This window comes from Lepisosteus platostomus, chromosome 13 (genome assembly GCF_059453375.1).
Source record: "Lepisosteus platostomus isolate fLepPlt1 chromosome 13, fLepPlt1.hap1, whole genome shotgun sequence".
Taxonomy (NCBI): Eukaryota; Metazoa; Chordata; class Actinopteri; order Semionotiformes; family Lepisosteidae; genus Lepisosteus; species Lepisosteus platostomus.
Genome location: NC_142623.1, coordinates 11,091,587 through 11,108,267, shown reverse-complemented (window position 1 = coordinate 11,108,267; position 16,681 = coordinate 11,091,587). Strand labels below are relative to the sequence as shown.

At 42.9% G+C, this 16,681-nt stretch overlaps 1 long non-coding RNA gene across 1 annotated transcript; it reads right to left on the bottom strand.

Annotated features, from left to right (window-relative positions):
• Positions 1-413: 413 nt before the first annotated feature.
• Positions 414-11,250, bottom strand: LOC148649896 (uncharacterized). The gene is made up of 3 exons (XR_015925962.1): positions 11,097-11,250; positions 9,518-9,647; positions 414-3,405 (listed from the first exon to the last, which is right to left on the bottom strand). It is a non-coding gene; the product is annotated as an uncharacterized LOC148649896 (long non-coding RNA).
• Between the last annotated feature and the right edge of the window lie 5,431 nt (positions 11,251-16,681).

Below are 16,681 nucleotides of genomic sequence, written 5' to 3'. Positions count from 1 at the left end.
GTTTGACCAATGTCAATCCAGAATTCAGGCTGTTATTGCTCCTTCATACCAATTCTCTCCTTGCAGGCTCCTCAGGCAACTGGAGCTCCTTAGTAGGCACACATCTGTGAAAGGTGGGGACTTTTAAATTTTAAATTATCCATCTAGTTCATTCATTACAAGATTAATGTAAAAACAGAGCCTTGTGCTCCCCCTGGACCAGCAGAGGTAATGATACAAGAAAACATGCCAATATCCTCTTGACAAAAAGACCACACCTCATCAGAATTAAAAAAGATGCTTTGAATGTTTTTCATGTCTGAATTTGCTGGGACTATAGACCTGGCCTTTTGATTAAGACTCCTTTTTCAGCATGAAAGCAAGTGGATACGTATAGTGAAGAGCAAAAAAAAAAAAACCACCACTGCAGTCTGTGAAGTTAAATACATTTATTGCACGTGTAGCAGCAATACAAGCACAACTCACCGTGTCAGTGATTTCACTAGGCTCAGGCACCAGACTCTAAAGTGACTGCAGTTTTCACAGCACAGCCACATAAACACAGCATCAGGAGAACACTCCAAAGAATATTCACAGTGTCGCATCCTACCCTGTAACATGTACAAACTTTGCAGTAAATTGAGTTCCCTCTTTTCTTGACTTTGGCTCAGCTGAACATGTAATAAAAATTATGACAGAAAAATTAAAAGCCTGAACATGGCAACTCCCCTCTGAACTTCTGCACATTTGTAATAAGGTACAATTGCTCATAAAGTACTCATGCTTAGTTATGTTGCAAAATATTTTCGAAATCCACACTTCAGCCTCTGTCTTCAATTGGTCTGGCTGTGGAAATCTTGCTTTTGTTTTGTTTTTTTAGATTGGCACTTCCAGCATTCTGTTCAAAACAGTATCCTCCCCCAAAAACACACCCTTTTCTGGTTCCATCTTTAATGGTTAATAATATAAAGGTTTGAGCGTGATGTACTTATCAAAATTCAGATTGACTGTATTGTACAGTATGTTGACTTTGATATTCAGCACCTTGGTAAGCTTCAATCTCATTATATTTGCTTGTTATTGTTAACAGTGAATCCCTTTTTTCTTTACTATTGAAAAATAAAATCCGCAATGATAAGTCAACAGCAGTTCGGTAGTGTCCTACTTTTGAGAACTGTTTTCATTTCCTTGTATCTATGGCTTTCTGGGTGGCTTATGTAACTTACCCACTAATACTGCTGCGGTCACATTCCCAGAGAGATTTGATTTGCCCAGTGATTTGTAACTAGGCGAGACAGACTGGGCGGCAGAGTACGGCACGTTTTTTCCCCGAATGAGGACTGCGCCTGTCACAGAGCATCACATCCGCAGACTGAAAACGTGCGCTCTCAGAGCTGGATAAAAACAAAGACATCTTCCAGGCCAGTCCTCCCCCCTCCCCTCTCTGGCCTCTGGCTCCAGACATGATCTGTGCTGAAAACACACAACCTCACGGGTTGCCTTCCTGTCACTTTCCCATCCTATCACCTCTTTCGCTGCTGGGTCTTCCTAAAATAACAGCCCAGAAGCACACTGGGAATTTTCAAAACAAAGAGAAGTAGGCCCTGACTATGCCAAAATACCAAAATGGAGCACAGCTAACGTGACAGCATTTTGTCTGTCAGTTCTTTATTTTTCACAGCTAAATGTCCGATATGCAATCTTTTCTCACTGATGAAATGGTCTGCTTCTGAATTCCTTAATTTGAAAAAAAAATCATCAAAATTTGAACCATCAAAATTACTATCCACATGTAATAGAGAGAGGATATTTAAAATGTTTCCATTTAGAATTGGATCACCTGTCTGTCTTCCTTTTACTTCCCATATTTGGTTCTTATTTCCTCTATCCATGGTAGTACAGAGCTAATACCAGCATTAACCTTCAGATTTACCTTACCAATATGATCATAAAAAATGCTCTTGAAAACCACAGCATCCTTTACAAAACATATTCAGTTTTATCTGCTTTCATGTTTCTTTCTCCTAAGCCACCAGGTTCACATTTTGTTTGCACTCCCCACTTTGAATGGAGTTACGTCTGATTAAAACTACTAGGTCTCGCAAATTCCTGTTGTGTACCACAGCCTGGCCGTAATGGACAGGAACAGGCATAAGAGTCTGGCCTTCAGGACAGGAAGTGGTTCAATATCCGCAAGCTGAAATGGCACAGTGTTTTTGTGGCTGTGCATAGGCTTCCTAAAGTAACACAAGTATACCTCTAAAATTGTAGGAGGAATAAACCCTTTTCATAACATTTTGTAGGATTCTGATTCCAGAAATCTGCTCCAGACTACAATTTGACTTAAACAATAGCCTCTCTCTTCCAGATCATACCTCCATCATTTTCACAGTGTTGTACATACTGCTTGCAAACTCTATTACTTGAACAAACATTGGTCACTATTGTTCTTAAAGTTCTAAGCAACTATCTATACATTTATATCACAACCTAAATCCCTGTTACAAAACCAAAGAGTCACAATGCACTGTGAAGTGTGACAGGTTTTTACACATCTAGATTGTACATTATTGTACAAGATCTTTAATTTTACTCCACAATGCATTATAACAAAATATATTTTGACTGAATCCCTCTTGAACCCTAAAACATTACAAACAACTTTCAAAATTCTTAAATGTGTTGTAATAGTCTTGAAAAAATGCCTCCCAACAGTACTGTAGAATTGACTGCGCTGGAGTATTCACAGAGATAAACAGTTTCATCGATACACTGTTAAATCTCAAATATGAGGTTTCTATCCTGCTTTATAATAAAGAAATGACCTGATTTGAATTAGGAAATAAAAGCCAATTTAAAAAAAAACACCACGTGGAGATGATATGTTTCTTTTGTGTGGTTGTAGGCCTGGTTTTCAGTTTTAAAGTGCTTAGATGTTTAGATGCATGATCACTTAATGACTTACTGGCCAAAGTAACTCAGATGCAGATTGCACTGCCGCAGCCTGTATGTTAAACTTGTATATCTATTCCACTTTCACTTCTGGATCTGCAACACTGACAATTTTAACACAGCTTGGCAAAGACTGAAAATCAGGCCGTCATACTAAAATGCTGGGATTACAAACCTAGATTTGGGAATACAACAGAGCCCAGATCAGGGGATTTGGAACTCTGCCCCTTCCTGACAGCAGATCTGTGCTGTACTGCCCTGTGTGACCCATTTTGCAGCACATGTGTGGATGTGGCATCTCCCCGTCTGTGTTCTTCCTGCGTCCTCTCAGTCTCCCGGCTCCGTGGCGACCACCTCCGTCATCCTGCGGGTGCTGTAGTAGGACAGCCCCAGCCCCATTATGGCTAACATCATGGCTATCTGGTTGACCATGCGGTCCTTCGGCTGCATTTGGACTTCTCCAGCAACCTGTCTCTGGAACAACGCAAGAGAGAGAGCAGTGGAGTCAGGCAGACGTCCGGCCTTTCCCCTTTGTTCTCCCCCCATAGACCCGACATTGTACAGCTGATGACATCGTTCAGCCTTTGGCCATGGCAGCTAAGACAACTTATTTAGATTTACTATCTGCACACATTTTGGTTTTACCCCCCCACAATTCACACCAGCTACTTTTCATTTTCTGCAGCCTTGCAGGAGTAAGGATTGGTCTGTTTCAAATCAAACAGCAGGAGTTTTCAGGCTTCCAGAGCCATTTCTGATGCAGTTTTCTGTACTGATCAAGCCAGCCCTGATCCCTAAAGTGTGCCTCGCCAACTGTGCATTCAACCAGCATGAAACCAGTGCATATAAAAAAGTATCAAAGAGGACCGTGTTATAGTGCTGTGTTCGGGGACGACGTGATAATATTAACCCTGGGATCAGAGTGAGAAATAATCAATTGCCAGTTCTTCATGTGCTCATTCCAATCTTTAGAAGCACAATGGAAGTGTACCGTATATCCCATTCACCAGAAAAATTGAAAAAAATGGAAAAACTTGTTTTTTTGTGCAAAGAGTGAAATGGCCTGCCAGTGCCTATCCAGCACCACACACAAATTCTAAAATACCTATCATAGGTATTCGGACAGTGAATAATACCACTTTTTGTGTTCAATCCCTCCAATTCAGGTGAACACAGGTATTGAGACAATTGGCTGCCAGGTATTTGTTATTGCTTAAGTGTTTCCTGGTGCAATGATTAATGCAATGTTGCAATGCACAAATAAAAGAGCTGTAAATGAGCAGTGTTGGATTTAGCTTTTGCTCTACCCTTTGGTGTTTGCCTATAGAGTTAGTAAACCTAAACCGACATGAACACTAGACATTCTGTTCTGTTGCCTCATGATCATCTTTTCATCTTAAATCTGAATTGCTTGAGTATACAGCAAAAGCCATTTTGACTTCACTGTCCCAATACGTATGGGGGGTACTGTAGATGGCCCCTCTGGCCATTTTAAGATCTATCCAACGAAATTGCTCATGCAGAAATCTAATTTATTGCATCTCTTTCAGAAAGCCTGTTGCCATTTATGTAGTGAAACAGGAACAAGACTGTCAGGGAACATGTCAGAGGAGTGAGGATCATTTGATATTTGCTATTTTATGATACCTACTTGAAAAATCTTATCAAATATCATCCGTAAACTAGCTTCACACATCCCCTCCAGTCCTCAGTACTTGTACTTTCACATCGTTTTTTTCATTGACAGATTTCCGTCTTCCACACTGCCCCTGAAATTCATCTCCCACATTTCCATGTTTAGTCTCCATCTCGACTCTTGCTCACTGTCGTGTTCGTCTTTTTTGTTTTCCTTACTCTCCCCCTTTTATCTCTTATTCCTGCTCTCAGTTGCCCACAAACCTGAGAAAGTCCCCCAGCAGAATCGTTTTTTCCTTCTCTTTTTAAATTTTCAGTTAGGAAGTTATGTCTTCTAGTTCATAAACAAAAAAAACAGCCTGGTGCAAAATGGAAACGCGGTCAATTAAAAGATTGCACGGTTGCGAGCATGCATTAAATGAATCATCACCCAAGGCATATAGACACACGCAAGCAGCAAAAAATAAAGTCACGAGCTCTGACTGTTTTGTTTCCTTTCTGACAAGACCCGGTTAACTGCTGCATCAAATATTCAAGAGGAAATTAGGGATTTTGATGGGCTCAGTGCACGCAAGCATGTGAACTCTCTCCGTGCTTAAAAGGTGCTGCTTGCCTCTGAAAGAAAAAAAAGCAGAAGATGGGAAACTCAAAATGAGAGACCTCCTTCGCTGAACTGCAATTCACAGCTCCCCAATATCTGTTTGATTGGATGCAGCTGAGTAGTGACTTCAAAGCTGGATCCTTGGCAGAGGCCTGAGACAAATGCCATCAGCTCCCATTACAGCAGGTACAGGGTGGCTGGCATTTGTTTACTGGGAAAAAGAGCCCTGGACACAGAGACAAATAAAAGTACTGCTCTAAAAGACGGGAGCCAGGGAAGACGCTCACACTTGACCACTTTTGATTGGGTGCCATGACACGGTAGTACACAAATTGGGCATTTTAGAGTCTATATGGACATTCTTCATAGCTTTCTATCCATCCATTTTCTAATTCTTCTTCCAATTCAGTTGTGAGGTAGCTGGAGCCTATCCCACCAAACAACAGGCTCAAGGCAAGATACACCCTGGACAGGACACTTTAAATTAGAGTAAACTTGCTGTTTCAAGAAACTGAGAAATAAATACTTGGCAATTTCCCTTTATACTGTGACGTCCAGATATACTCCCACCACTGATGAAACGGAGCATTTTAATTATTGGAAAGGTGTTACCTAGATATAAGAGTTTTTGAAAGTTCTGGGATATCCCTGTATATCTGTGTGAAGCAGAGGTCATCAGGTTGTCGGTGAGGAAGCACAGAGCTCATCTCTTAGTGGGATAACAGTGGAATGTGTCCGTGTCAGTACAATAAGATTCCTTTCTTGCTTATTTTTATTCTTGCTTTATGAAAAAGGACAGTGTATAGAGTACAGAACAAGGGGGAACATCAAACATTCGTTCAGACTGTGGGTTGTAACTGTTTCATTTAGTTTCATTTAAAAAGCTTTTTCTGGATCAAAGCTCCCACTAGCTACGCTAATAAGAACTGAGAGATATGAATTTAATTCAGCAGCAGTTATATAACCAAGCTCATCGTGGCTAAAAAGGGACATGATTAAAAATATACTGTACATTTCTGCTCAGTCTTTGAGGATGAATGGAGATTATATTAACTGCTCAGAGATGTGATATAATTAGATGCTATACTGCACACAAAACAGAAAACCAGGTCAGTTGTCTTCAGCCATTAAATACACATACTGTACAAACTGTAGCTTTCTAGAGGTGTTTTAAACTGTTACCCCCCCCATACCCCACACTTCAACACATCCATAGTCCCTTCTCAAACAGAAAACCCTAAAACACACCTGGAGCCCACAAAACTCTTTTCAGACGCTTTTATCCAAAGTCACTTGAGTAAACTGTTGCACTAACAACAGATCTGGAATTACTGATTACCTGATATCATGCGTATGTCTCCCCTTTTTGCAAATTTTCTTATGTTCTTCTATTACTAATCCAGTAACAACTGACCTAGCTGGATGAGCAGAAAGACCTGCTCTTCAGTTGCAGACCGGCTTTGTTCTTGTGAAGCTCAGAACACAAGAAGGTTCAGCAGTTAGTTCAAGAAGGCAAACATTAAAGACGGTGACATGAACCAGACTGTCGTGGTAAAAAGCCCTTTTCTTTAACCACCCAGACACCATTTTTAATATTTTAAAACCTTTTCCGTGTTGCATAATCATAACTTGTCTGTCAATTATTCAGCATAACAAACGTCAAGCGAGTGTCAGCAAACATCCATCTATCCATTTTCTAACTGCTTTACCCTGTAACAGGTCATGGTGAAGCCAAAACCTATCCCAGCAAAACACAGGCACAAGGTAGGATTCACCCTGTACAAGACGCCAGTCCATCGCACAGCACACACACAAACACACACACTCACCCTGGGGCCAGTTTTTTTTTCCCCTCAGACCAATTAACCTACCAGTATGTCTTTGGACTGTGGGGGGAAAACCACATGAACATGAGGAGAACATGCAAACTCCACACACACAGCACCCCAGGAATTGAACCCAGGGCCCATGCGCTGCAATGCTAACCACTGTGGCACCCTGCAGTGGCACAGTTGTATCCCTCTGTTTGAAGGTTGTTGCCTTATCTACAAAATGCCTTGAAACTTTAGTTAAATTGGTACAGGACTGATTGGCCTAGATATTTCAGGGCAAAGGTTCTGCTCTGTAAATAAACACAAAAATCTTTATTATTCCTGCTTATCTAGTGATATGCTCCGCACACATCCCTGGATCAATGGATGAATTGCTCACCCTGGGGTTTAGCAGGAAAGCGAGGCTAATGTGATCCGATTTAATCATGTAGCATATTCCACCATTCGTGTGCCTTCCACATGGCTTCCACATGCCATAAAATCAAATAATAAAGCTACTAAAATATTAAACGTTGTAGCCAGTGCTTTTAATAAAAAATGGATTTCCTTAGCTTTCAGAGACCAGCCAATAAACCTTCCCGGATATTAAGATTTGTTGTGGTTTTCACTGTCTGATTGCTTTTTCACAGTGCGCCAAAGTTCTCTGACCTTAGAGCCACGGAGAGATTATTTTCTTTAATTTGTAGAATTATGTAAAATTAGAAAATAAAATTGTCATGTATGTTTTTCAATTTATAAAATTATTTTTGACCTTGAAAATGTTTTTTTTTTTTAAAAAAAAAGCTTTGGTTTGCTCTGCATATTCCTGGGGCCTGTCTGGTTGTCTCAGGTCTCTGAGCTACTTTATTAGAAGCACACGTATAACACAAAACCCAGAGAGGTGATCAGCAACCATCTTCTAGCTAGTCAATTATGCTAAACTCTTACATCAAATAATAAGCTGTAGGAAGAAAAAGAGAAGAATGACATTCTAAGAATGCAATCGTCCTAGTCAAGGCTCTCTGAACTCTAGCCTTAAGTCATTTCGTAGGCATTTGGATCTGTTCTGAAAATTCTCCAGAAACAGTAAACACATTTTTAAAAGCTGAAGAGAATTTCATTGTTTAGATATTATATTAAAGAATTCCTGGCAAAACAACATGGGTTAATTATGATTGCTGTTCCCATTAACAGCAAGCAGATGGCATCTTTCTGATGCATCGGGCTTTTGTTTCATTTCCCCAGCGTGTTGCCAGTAACCCTGATTACTCATTCATTTATTCCTCATATGAAACACTTCAATCGACGGAGCCCCTCAACTCTGGACGCAGGAAACAAGACGGAGACACAACACTGGCCAATACTTTAACCACATCTCTGCCATCCGCCCTCCCTCTTCCTCTCTCTTGCTCCGTTTCTTGGATTTGTCTTGTTGCTACAACTCTGCATTATCTAATTGCTGTACGAGTCTTTTGTACAGTACAACTGTTGTTTTCAATTGTAAGCTTGCACAATTAGGTGTCAGCTAATTTGTTCATAACGACAGCGGATCAGAAACACTGGCAGGTATGTTATGGTGTGTTATGGGCCTGAAGTCCCAGCTCCAGTGCCACGTCCTCCCGCTTTTCAGCCCTGAGATGAAGACCCCCAGTCTGGTGGGACATTGTTTCTTGCATTTGATCAACTACCAAAGCACAACTTGCAGCAGCTGTAAGATTTGAAGTTAGACTGCCTGGACACAGGTGTCAGCCCAATAATAATAATAATAAAAAATAAAACATCTGATCAAGACGTGATCTTAAGATCCCTTTAACAACTGGTAAAGAAAAGACAAACTATTAAAATAGAGAACGTTTATCAATATTTCAATTTCATTTCATATTTTTCACCAGCCAGTTTTAGTTTGGGTTCCTTTTAATTACACAGTGAGTTATAGTTGTGTAGGGAATAACGCACTGACACCCCACCACTCTCCTTTCTAGACAAAGGGAATCGGGTTCCACACTTGGAAGAGGCCGCCTCGAACCCGGGCGCTTGCTCAGCCTGGTGGGAATACACAAAGACTAACAGCCCATCCCGTGCAGCGGTCCACGAAAGGAAACCAGGCATGGCTGGCTGTCGGGGAGATGGCGTTCTGAGAACAGAACACAAGGTCTCTGTCGAGGGGTTTGGAGCAGCTGGAAGCCATGTCTGAGCGTACAGGAGCCATTACTGCCCAAGAAAAGCAGGACAGTGTATTTCCAATGAACTGACCAGTGAGCACTGGCTCATTTCCTTTCATTTTCAGTCCCCATGAAAGAGAACTGCCACTCCTTACAAGAAAACACATTGCACTTCATCCTTGTCTTTATTTGACCTGGGGCGCACGCCCCTGATCCCCTTAAGAGCAGGGATGCGACTATTACAGCATTAAAGGAACCAGTACAGTGGGCACTCCTTGAATTCCTACGAAAGGGTTGGGATGTTCATGTCACATGGCACCATAACTAAGACCAGGAGCCCCGGCACGTCCCTTTGAATCTTCTACTCAAAGACAAACCTGCAAGAGGCGGAAGTATCCCGGCGTCAGTCTTCCCAGCCGGATGATCATGTTTGTGGGAATGTGCCGACTCAGAGAGCAGCGATCATCACTCGGCCAGCTCCCTCGTCCTCCCAACAAGGGACTCAGGCTATAGAGAAGTGCGGGATTCAAACAAAAAACAGCATTAGAGTTCCCGAGCTTCCAAAAATTCCACAATCCCCAGCCTGCCATGTTAGCCCTCCCCGACTCCAAAACTGAAACCAATATGAATATAGTTATAACTTACTAAACGCATTCATATCTATCCCATCCTAAAACCCACCTGATGGAGAGATCAGCCCTTCTGATCTTATGAGCGATGGATTAAAAAAGTATATCATTCCGTGTTAAACAAAGGGTTTGAAATTATTTGTGCACAGTTCAGTTTTTAACCTAGCAAACCTCTTCTTGTGCCTCTAAAACACCCAACTGGGTCTACAGAATAATTTCAAGCACAATGCCGGAATGAACCGGTAGAAATTCTGCCCTGGGCTACAACGAAAATTCTAACTTTGAACCGATAATAAGCACACTGAACTTTCCAGGCACATGCAACTGAGGAGGAAATTCTTTATTTGGCCCCGAGATTTTCAATTACATCTGTTTCTGTTCTGAACAACAACTCACTGCCTGGGTTTAACATTTCTGAGCTCTTCTGAGAAATGCCTTTTTGGGAGGCAAACTGTTCAAAAGCACAAAGTATTTTTGAGAGAGGGGAAACAAGTTTTCTGTTCTTTTCTCTAAAGAAGGAGGATTCTTTAAAACCACCTGGTATCCACTGACAGAAAGGGCTAGGTAAACAGTGGGGATGAAGATGACTGCACTAAAAAGAAAATGGTCTGAGGAAGGAAGTATTTTGCGTGTAATGCAGATTGAGACAGGTTTCTAAAGAAAACAGAAAAGAAAATCTCAATATTATCAAGTTTGTCTATTCCCAATTGGAAAGCCACCAATATTCTGGTCAGACTCACGGAAAAGAGGAGCCCATCCTGGAAGCATAGAGCACAAAGCAGGACTACACCCTGAGCAGGAGACCAGTCCATCGCAGGGCAGACCTTTCTAACAAAAACAACTCAACAATGAGGCTTAATCTGCAATGCCAGTCATATCCAAAAGAACTTACAAGATCAGGGGCAAGTGGTCAAAAACAGAAAAATGCTTGATTTGTCGTCAGGAAGCCAGATCTGACAAGAATGCTAACATACACTGGCTGACTGATCCCCAGGGTACAAGCCCTGAGCACTCTCAACAGCAAGCAACTTTACACTGCAGACCTCAGCCTTCCGAAACACACGAATGAGAGCCTAAAAGCGTTCAAAACAGCTGGTTCCCTCAGCCTTGGGCATAACGGGAAACGAAGAAGAAAAGAACCAGAAATCGGGCGACGATAACATCACCTCTTTCGTTCCCTTCCCCAGCCTTGTGGCACCCGTTTCCAAAAAGTCCCGAAAAAAATGTCGCCCTGGACCTTTGCACGAGAACCCTGAGGAGGCTTTAAGAGAGTAAGCAATCCAACCAAAGGTGTGGAGCCCCAGAGTCCAGCCAGCCAGATCCTCACCTCGTGCCCCGTCCAGGCAGTGCTCCACGGACCGGGTACTGACCGCGCAAACTGCCTGCCGAGCTCCGCTCACTGTTCGGCTGGAGACTGACAGTGCCTCCCTTGCTCTCTGCTCTTATACAGCCCTGCCCCGTCCAACCAGAATGACGGGATCACGGACTCGCACACAGGAACAGCTGTCGGCGCACATCACTCTCACAGAGTGGCTCCCCCTACAACATGATAAAAGCCTCCTAAACCTGTCAGGAGCGATTTGTGCATCTACTCAATGGGGTAAAAAAAAAAAGGGCTTGTGCTTAAATGCTGCTGTGCATGCCTCAAGCAACACGTGTGTCAATGTGTAGGGTTACATAAGACGGCCAACATGAAGTTCATAAAATAACAAGCAAACGACCACCACATTTTTTACAAAAACATTGCTTCCAAATTCCACATGCTTGTTACCTAGAGCACATGTGGCTTTATTAAAGGCTGAGTGGGGGGAGAGATTTTAAATTAACGATGCCAGGTTAATCAGTTTTTTGACTGTGGATTGGCATTCTTTCTAAAACACCAGAGCAGTTGTTGGTGCAATTAGCGTTATATTAGGTGTTATCACAGAAATAGGTTTTCGTCTCTTCCGTCGTGCCTAGTCAACCCCAGCAACTTTCAGCCAAGCTGTCTGCTCTGGTACTAATTTAACACAATAAGCCGTCATAGCAAAATTCCCCACAATTAATGCAGTTACTATCGCAATACAAGAAGACTTTGATTTGTTTGATGCATGATGTCATAATTCCTAACTGAAAATGTGGCCTCTTTCCAATATTAAATCTAACTTTTTGGTGCAACTCCAACTCCAAAAACTACATGACTTTTTGGAGTTGAAAAAATTCAAGCTTTATGGTTCCCTTCTAAAAGCCTCATATCTACATTTAGCGTTCACTTCAAATCAACACTGATATGTTAACAAAGACACAGTTGCCTAACATCTGAATTCCTTGCCGATTCACGTTTGCTTTGTGCTTATCTATGGACTTAAAAAGACACTTGAAAGTCAGAACAGTAGCTTCTTTCTGGCTACAGTACTTCTTTCCATGCAGTATTGGGAAATCTACACTATCCCCCAGATTCAGTTCACTCAAGAGCAATCTGAAAACATTCTGTTATATATATCCACACCCTCATTCTCAAAAGTGTGCTGTTGCTGAGAAGGACTCACAGTTCCACAGCTCCATTAATCTTCTTTATTTTCTGCCTCCAAGGATCCTATATATCGGTCTTTCTTCAAATCTACTGACTTTTTGTTCCTTTCATAATCCACGTTGTCTACCCTAGTGGAAAAAAAACAGTTACTACAGACTTGGCCCTCTGGCAGAGAGAAGGAGGAAGGACAGACAGTCCTTCTGATACACCTACTCCTCCAACTAGAGCAGTGCAGTTTCCCTTCCTGACACCTCTGTAAGAGCACTGCTGCCTGGCCAGCCACCGGACACTTCATAGAGAGCAGAGTGACCCCTGGCTAGCTGAAGGTCCACTCTACCTCAGCGGCACCCTGCACCCTGGTGAGTCCTATTCCCTGCGCGCTCGGTCCAGATATGGCTGGGCTAGGGCTCGAACCGGGATCCAAACACGCAGTCAGTGCCACAGTGTTAGTAGCAGAGTCCCTCTGGTGCCCCGGACAGACTTGCTTTTCATTTCATCTCTCGCTTCTGCTGTAAGTCATCAGACACAAATGTCACTGCAAACCATTACAAACCTGCACACGGTTTAACCACCACCTTGCTTTTGAAATACGTGTGTCCACTCCTCTTTGTTATGGAATACTGTTTGCTACACTGGGCCTTGTCAACGATGCCTCTTCTAAGCATCTCACAGACTTACTTATTCTCAGAAGAGTCAGTTAAGATGCTCTAGAGGATTAGCTAATTTAAGATTCAAGGTGTCAGTACTTATGTCTCAAACTAAATAACACGGGGTAACTGTTACTCTTTGGCAACACAAGACATTCCTCGTGGTAGCTTAACACACGAAATGTGCACAGTTTATTTGCCCTTTCTCCAATTGTTTATATCATGCATTTGCTTTGCTGTCACGTTCGTATCATTTTATCTCTCTGTGCTTTGCAATCTTTCACTGTGATTTTTAGTTTGCTGTACTTTTACTCCCACAAGCCACACAGGAAGCATTTACGCGGGACTAGCAATCTCTGGCATAATTTCTGTGGTCGTAGCTCAGTTGATGCTACCATGGCAAGATGCCCACATCCTTTCCAACAGTATTTTACAAACACCTTTCGGATGACCAGCCACATTGCTCATCCAAAATAGATTTCCAAATCTAAATAACCACGCCACAAATTACCAAGGTGAACACATTCTTTGTTTTAACAAAAATATATTTATTTAATACACAGTCTATGTTTAATATATTAATATAAGTTCACTAAGTACTGCTTTGTAACAACATTTTGCCAAGAATTCCCCATTGAATGCAAAAAATGGTAGGTGCACACACACACACATATATATATATAGGGTCACCCACAAGGGGAAATAACAGCTAAACCAAATTAAAGGTCCAAACCCCTGAAATAAAACACGTGACAATTTCTACAGTTATAAATAAGGAGAGGATCTTCTCACAATAGAAACAACCAAAGATCTTGGGTTTATTTCTTGACTCTCTAAGTGTCTGAACAGCAAGTAGCAGCACTAATTAGTGCTCTCTGCCTAATGCAGGGACGTGTGAAGTGTCCATCAACATTGCCCTAACACCTCTTGAAAAGCTAGAGAAGATCACTGTCAGAGGGACTTAACACGGACACACAGTGGGGGTTCCGGAATGTGGCAGGCACTACAGAGCTGGAGCTCCTAAACAACAGGGGACACGGAGCACAGGTCTGCTCGGGATTTCGGTCTCCACAGCTCACCACTGAACCTGGTCGGTCACAATGCAAGCACAGCCTTAGTCATGCAATGATGTCTTCTGCCATCCATGCCATCCATAATATGATCAGTAAGCTGGCGAGTTTCATAAAAAAACACATGAAAGATTACAAGTGAGAGGAGACCATTTTGGTAGTTACCATTTAATTAATCCAAGGGTCTCATCCAGCTGTTTCTTAATGGAAAAGAGGGGATCAGCTTCGACAACATGGCTCTGTGGCTTGTTCCACGCTCCCACACCTCTACGGGTAAAGAAGTGCCTCCTGTTTTCACGCCCACCTAGATTCCTTTGGTGGCCTCTGGTTCACATTTCACTGTGCTTCTGAAGAAATCTGTTGGGGTGACTGTGCCGGTGTGTAGAGATTTTTGAGTACTCTAATGCGGACTGGAGTTGTGCCTACCTGGCTGAGTTCTTTTGTTCCACTGGCGTTTCTTACTGATAAGATAAAAGCAACACAAAAGGGCACTCTGGGCACCAAGGAATGAAGGGCAGAACTGGCGGAAGAAAGCGTACTACCCAAAATATCGCAACAGCTGTTCTTGCAGACAGAAGCTGCAGAGCAACGGTCTTGGCCTTCATGCCATCGGGTCAAGGTCACATGCAGTCAAGATATGTGCAGAAGCTACCCCGGCATAAAAATGCCTTTTATGGACACACTTTCTGCAAGTCCTCTGGTGACCTGCTCATGGTGACAGCAGCAGGACAGGGATGGCTCACGGTCATTGATGTGGCTCAGGGGACTCTGTAACCCATGGGTTTGGGCACAGTAGTGTGTTTTGACAGCTGTAACTGTGACTGAGCAGCCTTTCGGTGAGGAGGGGTAGAAAACTTGCCCTAAACATAGTGGGCCTCATCATTCTTGACTGTCCTTTAACTCAAGGAGTTCCTTCAATGCATGTTTAGAACAACAAATTCTGGTCAGTAAGTGGCTGGGGCACGGTTAGCACACCAAACATGCTATGCTTTTCTTTACATTATTATCTGCTATACAAAAAACAAATGGATTGTTTACATTGTAAAGAAAATCTACTGTAAATGCTGTAAAAGGTTCACTGTAATGACTGGACAGGGAATTAGTTAGGTTTTCTGAAACACTGGCTTAGCCCAATATCTATGAAGAATGAGATATTGAGAGAATCTATGAGATGGCACATGTACAGTACATTGGAATTTGAAAGCTACTTTGGATGCCTATGGTGAAGCACAACCTTCACAGGGAATTAACATTGACACAAAGGTGGGGAGCCAATCTGCCAGAAATAATTTTATCCAAAATTGGTGCTGCTCTTGTAAATACAAGCTCTACCTGCTATAGGCACATTCTCCCTCCTAGCAAGTTAGTGCACAAACCCATACTGACACAAGAACAAAGCTGTCACACAGACTCCTCTCTGACACACCTGCAAAGACAACAGCACTTAAATATCCCTGCAGGACACTCGCTTTGTTAAAGTCCTCCTCTTCAATTCACTCCCAGCTGGGCGTCATGCAGAAATCATCCACATTACTCAAGTAATCATAGCAAATACATCTCACACCATTTTAACTTCAACTCCCTGTTTATGCAAATATACTCAAAATGGCAAGACAAGCACGAAGCACTGAGCGTCTGGACAGGGATCATGCAGAACAGTGTGGTTTGCAAAACGTGCAAACTGCGGTGCAAGAGGAGACTGACACCCAGGTGATCTCTGTCAGCCCAGGACCAGAGACAGAATCAGACAGGACACGGCCTGCTCAGTGTGTACAAGCCCCCAGTTCAGGCCCCAGAGAGATGATCTAAATAGCCAAAGGTGAGTATTTGAAGTATGTATGAAATGAGCACCAAGGTGTTATTGTCCCAAACTGCTCCAGGTCACAAACATGCTTGAACAGTTAGACGTGGTGAAAAGTCAAGGGGGCTGTACAGTGGCAAGGCTCACTCTGATCTTCCCCCATTTCAACAGCGTGTGAGTTGTCAGGACTGTGGCACTGTCATGTCAACTTTATACCATACGGTGTCGCAGAAAGCCTACCTGGCAAGCAGCGAGCGCAAGGCGGTGTACACCCTGGATGGGACACCAGTCCATCACAGGGCAAGAGCAAGCCTGTCATACATGGGGACAATTTGGAGGCCACAGTAAAGACCAAGGGGGAACATTTGGCCCGGACACCGGGGTAACTCCCTACTCTTACCCAGAAATGCCCGGGGATCTTTAATGACCACTGAGAGTCAGGACCTCGGTTTAACATCTCGTCCGAAAGACGGCGCCCACTACAGTATAGTGTTTCTGCTACTATACTGGGGCATTAGGATCCACACAGACCGCAGGGTGGGCACTGGTCCCAGTAACACCACTTCCAGCAGCAACCACAGCTTCCCAGGAGGTCTCCCATCCAAGTACTGACCAGGCACAACCTTGCTTAGCTCCAGTGGGTTGCCAGTTGAGAGCTGCAGGGTGATATGGCTGCTGTCTGTGGCACTGTCCTAATGTCACTTAACATAACAATGTCACAGGTGGTACAGTGGCCACTGTAGTTTACTGTTATATACTGTAAATTGTACATTGTTTTGGGCAGCACAGAGACACAGTGGTTAGCATTGCTGCTTCATATCCCTGGGTTCAATTCTTGGGGTGCTGTCTGTGTGGAGTTTGTATGTTCTCCCAGTGTTAGTG